Source organism: Musca domestica, unplaced genomic scaffold (genome assembly GCF_030504385.1).
Source record: "Musca domestica strain aabys unplaced genomic scaffold, Musca_domestica.polishedcontigs.V.1.1 1272, whole genome shotgun sequence".
NCBI lineage: Eukaryota > Metazoa > Arthropoda > Insecta > Diptera > Muscidae > Musca > Musca domestica.
The window spans coordinates 50,943-61,732 of NW_026712168.1; the positions used below are offsets into that span (position 1 = coordinate 50,943).

Genomic DNA, 10,790 nt, shown 5'->3' on the forward strand with positions numbered 1-10,790 from the left:
TATTCAAATAAAGAAATGATTCACTTCTAATTTCTTTTAAATTAAAGGAAGATACCATTGTGAAAAAATACAGTGACTACCAGCAACATTTGCAATGATTCTCATTTTAATTGCCGTATCTCTGAAAAATACATTTATTATCGGGTGCTTATTTTTTTATTGTCTTCTCCTTCTTCGTCAGGTTGGCAGGTACCCGAAGTACACATATGCCAAGTACTGCTGGTTATTGATTACTTAATAATCGTATTTGTTTGTTTATGTTTCTGCTATCTCACAGTTAGAGAAAATCAGAGTTGAAGATTGCACTTGTGAATGAAGTTTGATAGTTCGATGAAATTTTCTGGCGAGAATATTTTTAAATTGATGGTAAGTCCTTGTACCTTTCGAAGATTTTAAATTGTTTCCTTTCGTTGCAGAATTTTGGGCAAACAAAATTTGGTGATTCTCACTTTCAGTGATTCCACAAAGTGTGCAGATGTCTGAGCTCTCGAATTTAATGCGATGTAAGTATGTTTTGCCGTAAATGTCTACGATGTAAACGATTTATTAGCTTTATAATTGCCAGGTGACATCTTGCTTGCTAATGAACCAGTAAGATTTTGGTGGTGGGTTGAATTGTGAAAAGTAAGTACCCTTAGTTTCGGATGCATCCTTGTACTTATCTACCCATTCTTTCCATAGATAATCATAAATTGCAGAGTATGCGTCTGTAATTGAAGCATTGGTGGTACTTATAGAGCCAACTGTAGCTGCGTGCTTAGCAACATAATCGACTAGTTCGTTTGCTGGTATGCCAATATGCGAGGGAGTCCATATGAAAATAAGCGATTGTAAGTTAGAATTGTTTATTTGTGAATTATGTTTACTAGATAATATGGTGTGTGGTTTGTCTTGAGTGTAAGACAGACATTTTTACTGTCCGTAAGAATGACTGCTTTTAGCGTGTTTTCCTCGATCATTACATCAATTGCTTTATTTATGGCATGTAATTGTCCCATTAGAGAAGAGATTTTGATGTTATTCTGAAAACATAATTTGTTTCATTGATATGTTGCAGATCGCACAAACCTGTGTTATTGTCTGTGACTGATGCATCAGTTGACCATATGGAATGACCCTGGTTTTTAAGGTAGTCTAGTTTTTCTTGAAGAATTGCTCTAAAAAATTCATTGGACTTGGTGTGTTTTATTGCCTTAAATAGATCATCTAAAAAGCTTATTTTCTTTGCAGGTATCCTTTTCTGATTTACAATAACTCAGTCAAGGAAGTGTTTAAATTTGTTGTAGATAAAAACCCAAACTTGTTTTTACAGAGGAATCTGTGGTGATGCAGTTGTACAGCGTATTGTTGAATATTTTGAATTTGATTAGTTCTTTAGCTGCGAGATACTGAGAACGTTGTTCAGGGGGGAAGCATAACAGCCAGTGCATAGATGTTGTGTATTGGTGTGGAAGGAGTAAGTCCAAGACTTCTTCTAAGCATTTGTTTTTGAAAGCTAGTTACTTTTTGTTGAGATATTATGGGCATGTGGGCCATGGATGACATTGCGTATTCTGTCTTAGAAAAAACTAGGGATTTGTTAAATTTATTGATATGTGCGGGAGTAATCCGTTTTTGGTGTTGTTTATCATTTTTAATAGCGTTTAGTGAGTTGGTGCAGGAATTAATTACTTCATCATAGTGTTCCTTTAGCGAAAGGCTGTTTTTAATATGTCTACCCAGGAATTTTATTTTTTCAACGGAGTTTATTTTGGTGTTTTGTAACTTTATATTTGAATTTTACGTGGACCCTTTGCTACATACATGACGATGGGTTATATTTAAGATTCAAGCGGGATAAAATATGGTAAAAATGATTCGCTTTATGTTGAAGATTGGTCATTTGCCATTTCAAATTCCTTGTGAGTGGATAGTAAATAAAATCATCCACAAATTGAAATAAAATTTCAAAAATTGTATAAAGAAATAATAGATTTACGCAATAGTATGCCTTTTCAATATCTAGAGACAGTAGTATTACTTTGCTCCTTTTTCCTTTTGATAATTGATTGTGTATAGTAAATGATTGATACACATGGACGATGAAAAGTGTGTCCTGTATGCGTATGTGTTGGTTGGAAGAATATCTTGTTTCCTGAATTCATTGCTTGATAAAGATTATATTTAGATGATTCTGATAAGTTATTTATCATCTCATATGTTATGCCATCTAATCTTGCAGCTGAAGGTTTTTTCTTACTATTTAAGACATATATGAATTCTTCCATTGCAAGTTCGACGGGTGTTCTATGCGTGTTTGGGAGGGAAGGTAATATGGCTTTTGTTCAAGACTTGATCCCTTAAATTTATTAAAAATAATTTGTTGTTATTTCCGACCATTTTCCACCGTTATTACATGACAAATTGTTTGTAACATCCTTTATACCGGACGAAATAATGATTTTGGGTTAAGTTCACTATTTAAAGTTGTAATTTTTGCTTTTAAAGATTGTCGTTTCGCATATTTTGTGGCGTTTCTGAAATTTTAATGGCTTGGAAAAGATTCAGAGCATTAGTGTCATTGCTATGCAGATCATATTTCTTTTGCGCGGCTACTTGCAGTCTATATAGTTTTTCGACAAAAGGTTCCTACCAAAGTTTTGGATTTCTTTTGTTATCAATAACATACGTAGCTTTTTTAATTTCAATTTACATGGCGAAGTTGATTTCATCGCAGTCCGGTTTCAATTTAAGTATTGCAAGATTTCTTATGAGTATTTTTTCGCTAAGAACTTTTTACCGTTGCAAATAGTATCGCTTAATTTAAGAATTATTGGGAGGTGGTGACTTCCCCCAATTATTGTGTTTTGAACTTCCCAAGATAGAGACAGTTGGTAAATGATAGCCCGTATTGTCATTGATTCGTTTTTTAAAAGTGTAACTTCCATCATTTAAACATGAAAAGTTTGAATAATCAAAAAATTCTTTAAGCATTTTTCCACGTTGCGAATCAAAAAAAAAAAAAAAAAAAAAAACACGAAAGGTCGAGTGTGTAGCATTAAAATCGCCAAGGATAAAAGTATTTGTATTAGAGTTGAGGAATGATGTTATTTTTTCAAGTTCATATTTAATGGTTATGCTTTCACGGAATGTGGGAAATAGAGTGAAACTAAAGTGAGATTGTTGTTTAAATTAGTGGTTTGACAAATTAATATGTCAAGTGATGATTAAAAAGAGATTCTTTTGAACATTTTTTTTTTCAAAATTATCGTGACGCCAACATAATTATCTTTTCTCTTTTTTGAAACTATATTATAATTTTGAAATGTTGGATTTTGTTTTTCATCTATATTGAAAATTTCACTAAGGAAGCATATATCGATGTTAAGTTTTCTTAAATGGAAGTCCAGAGAGTTTTTGTTTTTTTTAAGACTTTGTATATTGCTTTGTAAAATGTTCATGGATTAAAAATTATTTTATTATTATTTATTTGCAGTTATTTCAGATGAATCGCACTTTAGCGTTTTCTTCTGGTGGATATGGGCTTTGGTTGTTTGCTGATTCTGGAATGACTATTTGTTAAAATTTCTTTAAAACATCAAGACCTTCTGTGCAATTAAGAGACGTAAGTATTGTAGACATTTGCCTTGAAAATGATGCTAATGCCCTTTCTATTTCAGTAACTTTAGAAAAATTTTGATGATCAAATACTGCTTTGGATGGATTTACGTGGATTGGTTTTGCAATGGCATCTTGATTTTTATACCCTACGCCACAAGGTGGTCAGGGTATTATGTCTTTGTGCATTTGTTTGTAACAGGCAAAAGGAAACGAGATAGACCCATAGTTCCTTTTGATGATCTGCATAGAATCACATTCTGAGTCGATTTATGCAAGTCCGTCTGTCCATGTATTTTTGTAAACAAAGTACAGTTCGCATTTATTGCCCTATCCAGATCATTTGTTTGGCCCAAGGACGAACCCTATTTGCAATTGGAGATAATCGGTCAAAATTTAGATATAGCTCCCATATATATCTTCGTCCGATTTGCCCTTTTCTGTGCACCAAACATCTAATATTTGTCCAAATGGGATGGAATTTGGCACTTACGACCGAATTGAGTCTAGAAGCTAGTATGTCAAATTTGGTGAAGATCGGTTCAGATATAGCTATAGCTCCCATATATAATGTTCATCCGATATGTTATATTAGTTACCCACAGCCGTAATATGCACTCCGTAACAAGATTTTCAGGGAAATATATCAAATACCACTCAGAAATATCTTTACCAAATTTTATCGAGATCGGTTCCGATTTGGATATAGCTCCCATATATATCTTTATCCGATTTCAAATTAAATGTGCACCAAATGGGCAATACAAGTCCGAATTTAAAAGATTCAAATGCTTCGGCATATTGAGTCTTTTGAACTTTAAATTATAATTATAATCGTAGCGTGTATGATTGAACTCTCATAAAAACTTTTAATTGTTATGTGGAGCTCTACTAAATTAGCAAAGTGGTGTAGGGTATCATAAAGTCGGCCCCGCCCGACTTTAAGACTTTCTTTACTTGTTTTTATTGGAGTCGCAACTTTGCTATATTTAATACTTGTACTCTTTTGTTAATGAATCATGTATATTAATTTTTGGAGTCCTGTTTGTTAAGAGAGGCGGGAACTCATTATTATAATCATGTGTAGAAAGAATTTGGAAACGGTTTCTAGTCTCTGGATAATTTTCGAGTATCTCCCTTCTAGATAGGTTTGTTAGGGTCATAATGCTGCTGATATTTCTTTGAGACTTCCACTTCAAACACTTTTTGGTATTTGTTGCAAAATGATCTGTTTTGTTGCAAAGTATGCATCTCGTGTGCAGGTTGTTGTAGAACGACAATCTAAACATATATCTTCCTTACTGCAATATGTGGCACATAGAATTTCTTTTCCACAGTTTAGACACTTCTTCGTCGACCTGCAACGAAGAGCAATGTGGCCTAAACGACCGCAGTTTAAACACAGCCGAACAGGTGGTACATACAAGCCCGGTGTTACTTTTGTTCCGCACATATATATTTTGTAGGAATTCCATCAAAAATAATACCAATCTATATTTTGTCAGATTCAAATTGTTGAAAGTCATTCGAAAAGTGTTATATCCCACATACTTGCAAGCATAGATAGTGAGATTGATTTGCTTTAGACGTATATACAAATGGAGTTTGCAGTTTTTTCTCCTAGAGCTGATTGGCGTTTCTAACGACACTATGACATAAAATGGCCCTGGATGGTTTGGCGTGTACAGTAGATTTCCATTATTTAGCGAATTGTAATTGCATTTGGTGTCCATTTTGTCCGTGGATTGGGATAAAATTATTTTATTGGTGTTGGTGTTTTTTATTGGTATCCCCAATAGGTGGAGGAGGGGGTCTCCGACTCCCTCCATAATTGTTTAAATAAAAACTTGGCTAAATTTTCACAAAAATTTCCATAACCAAAAAGAAAACCACTTAAAAGCAGTATGTTTGGCGGGTCGAACTTTGAATACCCTCCACCATTTGGAAATTTTCAAAAAATATAATCTGTTAAACTCTTAAAATACCGAAAAAGTTATATTGGGGTCTATAAGAATGTAGCCGTTATATTGGGGTTTACATAGCATTGTTTGTCATTTGAAACTTGAAATAAACGGTGAATACAGTAGCTGAAATCATCAGAAAAATATAAATATAGAGGGAGGTATCGTTATATGGGAGCTATACGAAGACCTGGTCCTGCAAAGACAACTTTCTGTCACAGGCTGTAGCATCTATTGCGATCTTCAAATACGACATCTCAAACAATTTCGGTGAGTATTGTACCTAAAATTATCAAAAAACCATATATAGGGAGATATCGTTATATCAGAGCTATACGAAGACCTGGACCTGCAAAGACAACTTTCTGTTATAGACTGTAGCATCTATTGCGATCTTCAAAGACGACATCTCAAACGATTTCGATGGGTATTGTACCTAAACACGTCAAAATACCGAATTTAGGTAGGTACTGATATATGGGGCCTAAACGAAGACCTGGACCTTCATATATAATTTTCTGTCACAGACTGTAGATCCCATTACGAATTCTAAAAAGTAATTTGAAACAATTCCGGTGAACAATGACGATAAAATCATCAAAATACCGAAAATTGGGAAGTACCGTTATATGGGGGCTATACGAAGACCTGGGCCTGCATAGAAAATTCTCTGTCTTAGCCTGCAGTATCCATTTCGAACTTCAAATACAAAATTTGAAACAATTCCGGTGAATAATGTCGCTAAAATCATCAAAATGCCGAATATCGGGAGGTTCCGTTATATGGGGGCTATACGAAGACGAGCTTAATGATCTGAAATTTGCAGTGAAAAGGAAAGCCTGATAGACACTATCACACACTCACCACTATGCGACGTGTTTCGCCGTTGGTTAAGCGGCTCATCAGGTATATTGGTGTGGATGATGGCTACTAGCGCCGTTCTCTGGAAAGTAGTATATATTTCGAACTTATTGCAAATTAGCATATGCGAATTATACACTAGAAAGTCTCCAGGTTCGACTCAAGTTCTATTGGCAGATCTTTTTCACAGCAAAGTTTTTTTTTTTTTTTTGTTTTTGTATAGTGATGGATTTTGTCCACAACAACTACATTGCTTCCAATGCATACACTTGTTTTAGTGCTGCTTTAGGAAGACGGGTTAATGGCTCTGAACGTAGGGACGGCAATATATACAAATAGACAAACACGCACCGCACATACAGCACCTTAAGATGTGCGATGACTTTTCTATCTTTAATTTGACACAATATCCAGAGAGCGCTATAGTGTGGAATTCAAGTGGGAATAGACGGCAAATTCCACGAGACTCTCTTCAAGTTCCCCTGTCACTCCGTGGACCCACAAAAACCATTGATTTTCTTGGTCTGTCAACACTAAACAGCATAAATGACGTGCGTTATGTAACTTTGCGCGATACGTTGACCCACCTTTACAGGAAAACTCCCAAAGTTAATTTGTCCAGGACCTGGACTCCAGGTTTTCAAAATCACTTGACTTAAAAAAAAATAATTACAACTTGTACGCATAACCTTGGATATCACACTCACATTTGCATACAATTTTCTTATAATATTCTTGCAGGGATAAAACGCGGTAGTTATTCATATTTTATAAAAGTTTTATTAATTAGAGAACAAACTGGAAAAATGGTATGTACACGAAGGAGAATCGAATTTGAAGTAAAAAAATATTTTCTACACAAATAAGTATTCAACAAAAAATGCAAAAGTATTAAAATTTCTGAGTTCTTTAAAAAAGTAAATATTCAGAACACCTCCCTCAATCATTACGTTTAATTGTAGTTCATTTGGAAACTTTATGAATTTTCTTGTATCCAATGATTTTGTAAACATGTCTGATACATTCGCTTCTTCTTGGCTCCAATGAAACATCTTCAGAGTTTGGGGCTTCAGATTGCGTAGCTGTGGCTTCATTTTCGTTAATAGTAGTTTCATCGTCGGCAGTATAGATATCTGTATAATTTTCTGCAGAAACCAATTGATCATCTGAATTACTTTCATCATTGCTGAAATGTTCAGCAGGAGCGTTACTGCGAGATCTTATAAGCAATTGAGGATTTTCTTTTCCTGAATCTGTTGCAAAGAAGGAAAACAGTCTTCGACAAAACGAACATCTCTTGCAATAATTATGTTTCGGGTCTTTGGATTCCACAATCTGTATCCATTACCTGTAAAACATATCATTACCATATCCTGTGATTTTAAATACAGTTTATTCTTTTCTGTTAAGCAACCCAGACAAATGCCTTACATCCAAAATCTCTTAGTTTTGAAGTGTTAGGCTTAAACTTGTAACACGATTTGGCAGGTGTCTTTTTGTCAGAAAGAGATTTGGAGGGGCTTCCATTTATAAGACATATTGCTGTTAGGGCTGCTTCAATCCATAAATCTTTGAATGTGAAGTGGCTATAATCATCTATGAAGCTTACAAAATACCTGTGACCATCCCATGTTCGCGGATCAATTGGTCCACATATATCACTGTGGATTCTTTCGAGAATGTGACTGGACTTTAAACGACTATCTTTAAAAAGACGACATTGCTTACCCTCAACACATATATTGCATATGCCTTTTTAAACCATCAACCATTTTATGTCGAACCATTTCTTCCAGACAATTGTACCTAGGGGACCCATTCTTGTGTGCAGCGTGACCGTTATGCCACTTTTTTTGGGCTTTGATACGGTTGTGTCACTTTTTTATTTTGATCCTAAATGAGCCACTTTTTGAATATTTGTGCCACTTTTTATACATTGTGCCACGTTTTTTAAACTATATATATTTAATCTAAACGCTGTATTTAACATAATGAAAAACGTCGTACGCTGCCATTTCCAAGAATATATATATTCTTGATCAGCGTAAAATTCCAAGACAATTTAGCCCTGTCCGTCTGTTGTAATCACGCTACAGTCAACACGAATTAAGACAGAAAGCTAAAATTTTGCAGAGATCCCTCTTTTGCCTGCAGGCAGGTCAAGTTCGAAGATGGGCTATAGCCCCATATAAAGGTACCCCCCGATATCCGGTATTTTGATGATTTTAGCCACATTCTCTAATGAAATAGTCTGAAAAACACACGAGGAGTTTTTGTGAGCATTTTACTCCTTGAAAGAGAATTGTCTATATAGGTCCACGCTATCGTATATATAACGATATGCCCTGATATTCGGTATTTTGATGATTTAGCCACATTTTCCAATGGAATAGTCTGAAAATCCACACGAGGAGTTCTCTGAAAGAGAATTGCCTATATAGGTCCACATCTTCGTATAGCTCCTCATATAACGGTACCCCGATTTTCGGTATTTGATGATTTTAGCGCCATTATTCACCGGAATAGTTTCAAATTTTTATTTGAAGTTCGTAATATACTACATCCAATGCCAGAAAATTGCCTGCGCAGGCTTATGACAAAAGTTGCGTATGCAGGTCCACGTCGTCTTATTGACCCTAATATACAGCTACATTCGGTATTTTTAAGATTTTAACAGAATTTTTAATGGATTTTAATTTTATGAAAATTGCCAAATTTGTTCCATATGGTGGAGGGTATTCGAAGTTCGGCCGGCCGAACTTACAACATTTTTACTTGTTAATATGCAATATGTACATACTATATTACTATATAGTATTACATATAGATGAATTTGTTGTTTTGTTCTAAACTGTTTTTTTTTTTAATAAAATGTGAAATAAATTGTGCCACTTTCTGTGCCACCATTTAAAATTATATGTGCCACTTTTTTCAAGAAATGACTTTTTGTGACACTTTTTGAAAATTCCGGCGGCACACTGCTTGTGTGCCATAATTTCCCAAATCAGTTGTACTTAAACTTGCATTTGCCCTATCTTCAATTCGTACAAACTTCCTTTCTTGGGAGCTGTCATAATGACACTTTTAGAAAATCAACGCATATTCCATTTCTGTTAACTTTGGCATAGATAGAAAGTTATCCCGAAGTTCCTTAATATATAGGACTTATTTCATTGTGATTGGTGTATCTTTCAATATCCTTAGATTGTACCTTTCTTTCTTTTCAGTGTCTTTCGCAACATTTATGGTAATGGTTCATTCAAATTTTGGAGATTATTGAATCATCAATCATGTTTACTCTTGTAATCCGTCGCCCCAGAATCTATTTTGAATACTAAATCTTCAGACTTATCTGTAATTATTTTACCATCAGGTACCGCTGACATGAAACATATTGACTTCGAAGCTAACGCTGACAAACGCGGCAATTATTTGTTTATGGCCCTTTTTCTTACAGCGGAAACACACACCAAGGCATTTTTTCGACTTCTTCACACCACTAAACGCAGATGTCGCGGAAGTATCCATGTCACAAGGATCTTGCTCTTCGTATCATCTTCTTCATTCATATTTTTCAACGCGGCCACTACGGGTCAAAAGCTTCTGGTAGCGTGACAAAAAGTTGAGCAACGGTATCTCCACATTTTTCGTAAAAGATCATCAAACAGTAGTAAATATTTCCGCAATTCATCACCAGACTTCATTGTAGAACCACTATTTGTTTTCTTACCAATGTCTAACTTGTAACCGACTTCTTAGCGAATGTATTTTGCAGAGCAGACCACTCTCCTTTACTGTTTTCTTGTCGCGAATACATTCTGCTATTAGGCCGACGATTGTTGTCTTAGCCTTTTTATCCTTGTTAGAGAGTGCTTCAGCTAAGTTTTGTTCGGCTGGTGGAATTTTCTCTATGGAATACAGATAAATCCGCACTCGAAAACTCCAGTTCTCAAAATTAACTTTGCTTGATATCGCCCATAACTTTTTATAATATTCTTGCAGAGATAAAAATAAAATTAAAAATTAAGGTAACTCAGTTGATCCAACCAGTGATTTTAATACGTAGTAAAAAAAAAAAATTAGATTTCATGTTCCAAATCTTTTAATACCGTATGCTGTGCGAGTTTTACTTTAAGATTAAACTTAGCTGTCCATAACGAAATTACTTAGCCTATTTCTTGCATAATCAAAAAACAATCTTCTAAACCTCATTTGTCTCATTATCTCTCTCTACTAACAAATTTCCTATGATTTAACAACGGTTCAAGTTCATTGCTCGTTGGCTTTGAACATATGAAATGGTATAAATATATATGCGTGACTGCTCTTTAAAATTCGCTCTTACTAAAAGAAAAACATATGGTAACTCCC

The 10,790-nt window shown here is 34.7% G+C and overlaps 2 long non-coding RNA genes across 2 annotated transcripts; both read left to right on the plus strand.

The window, feature by feature from the left end:
- Positions 1-767: 767 nt before the first annotated feature.
- On the plus strand, positions 768-4,448 carry LOC131800723 (uncharacterized). The gene is made up of 3 exons (XR_009341508.1): positions 768-830; positions 3,476-3,604; positions 3,660-4,448. It is a non-coding gene; the product is annotated as an uncharacterized LOC131800723 (long non-coding RNA).
- A 1,208-nt stretch (positions 4,449-5,656) lies between these two features.
- LOC131800724 (uncharacterized) lies at positions 5,657-10,110 on the plus strand. Its single transcript, XR_009341509.1, has 3 exons — positions 5,657-5,828; positions 9,647-9,792; positions 9,877-10,110. It is a non-coding gene; the product is annotated as an uncharacterized LOC131800724 (long non-coding RNA).
- Positions 10,111-10,790: the final 680 nt, after the last annotated feature.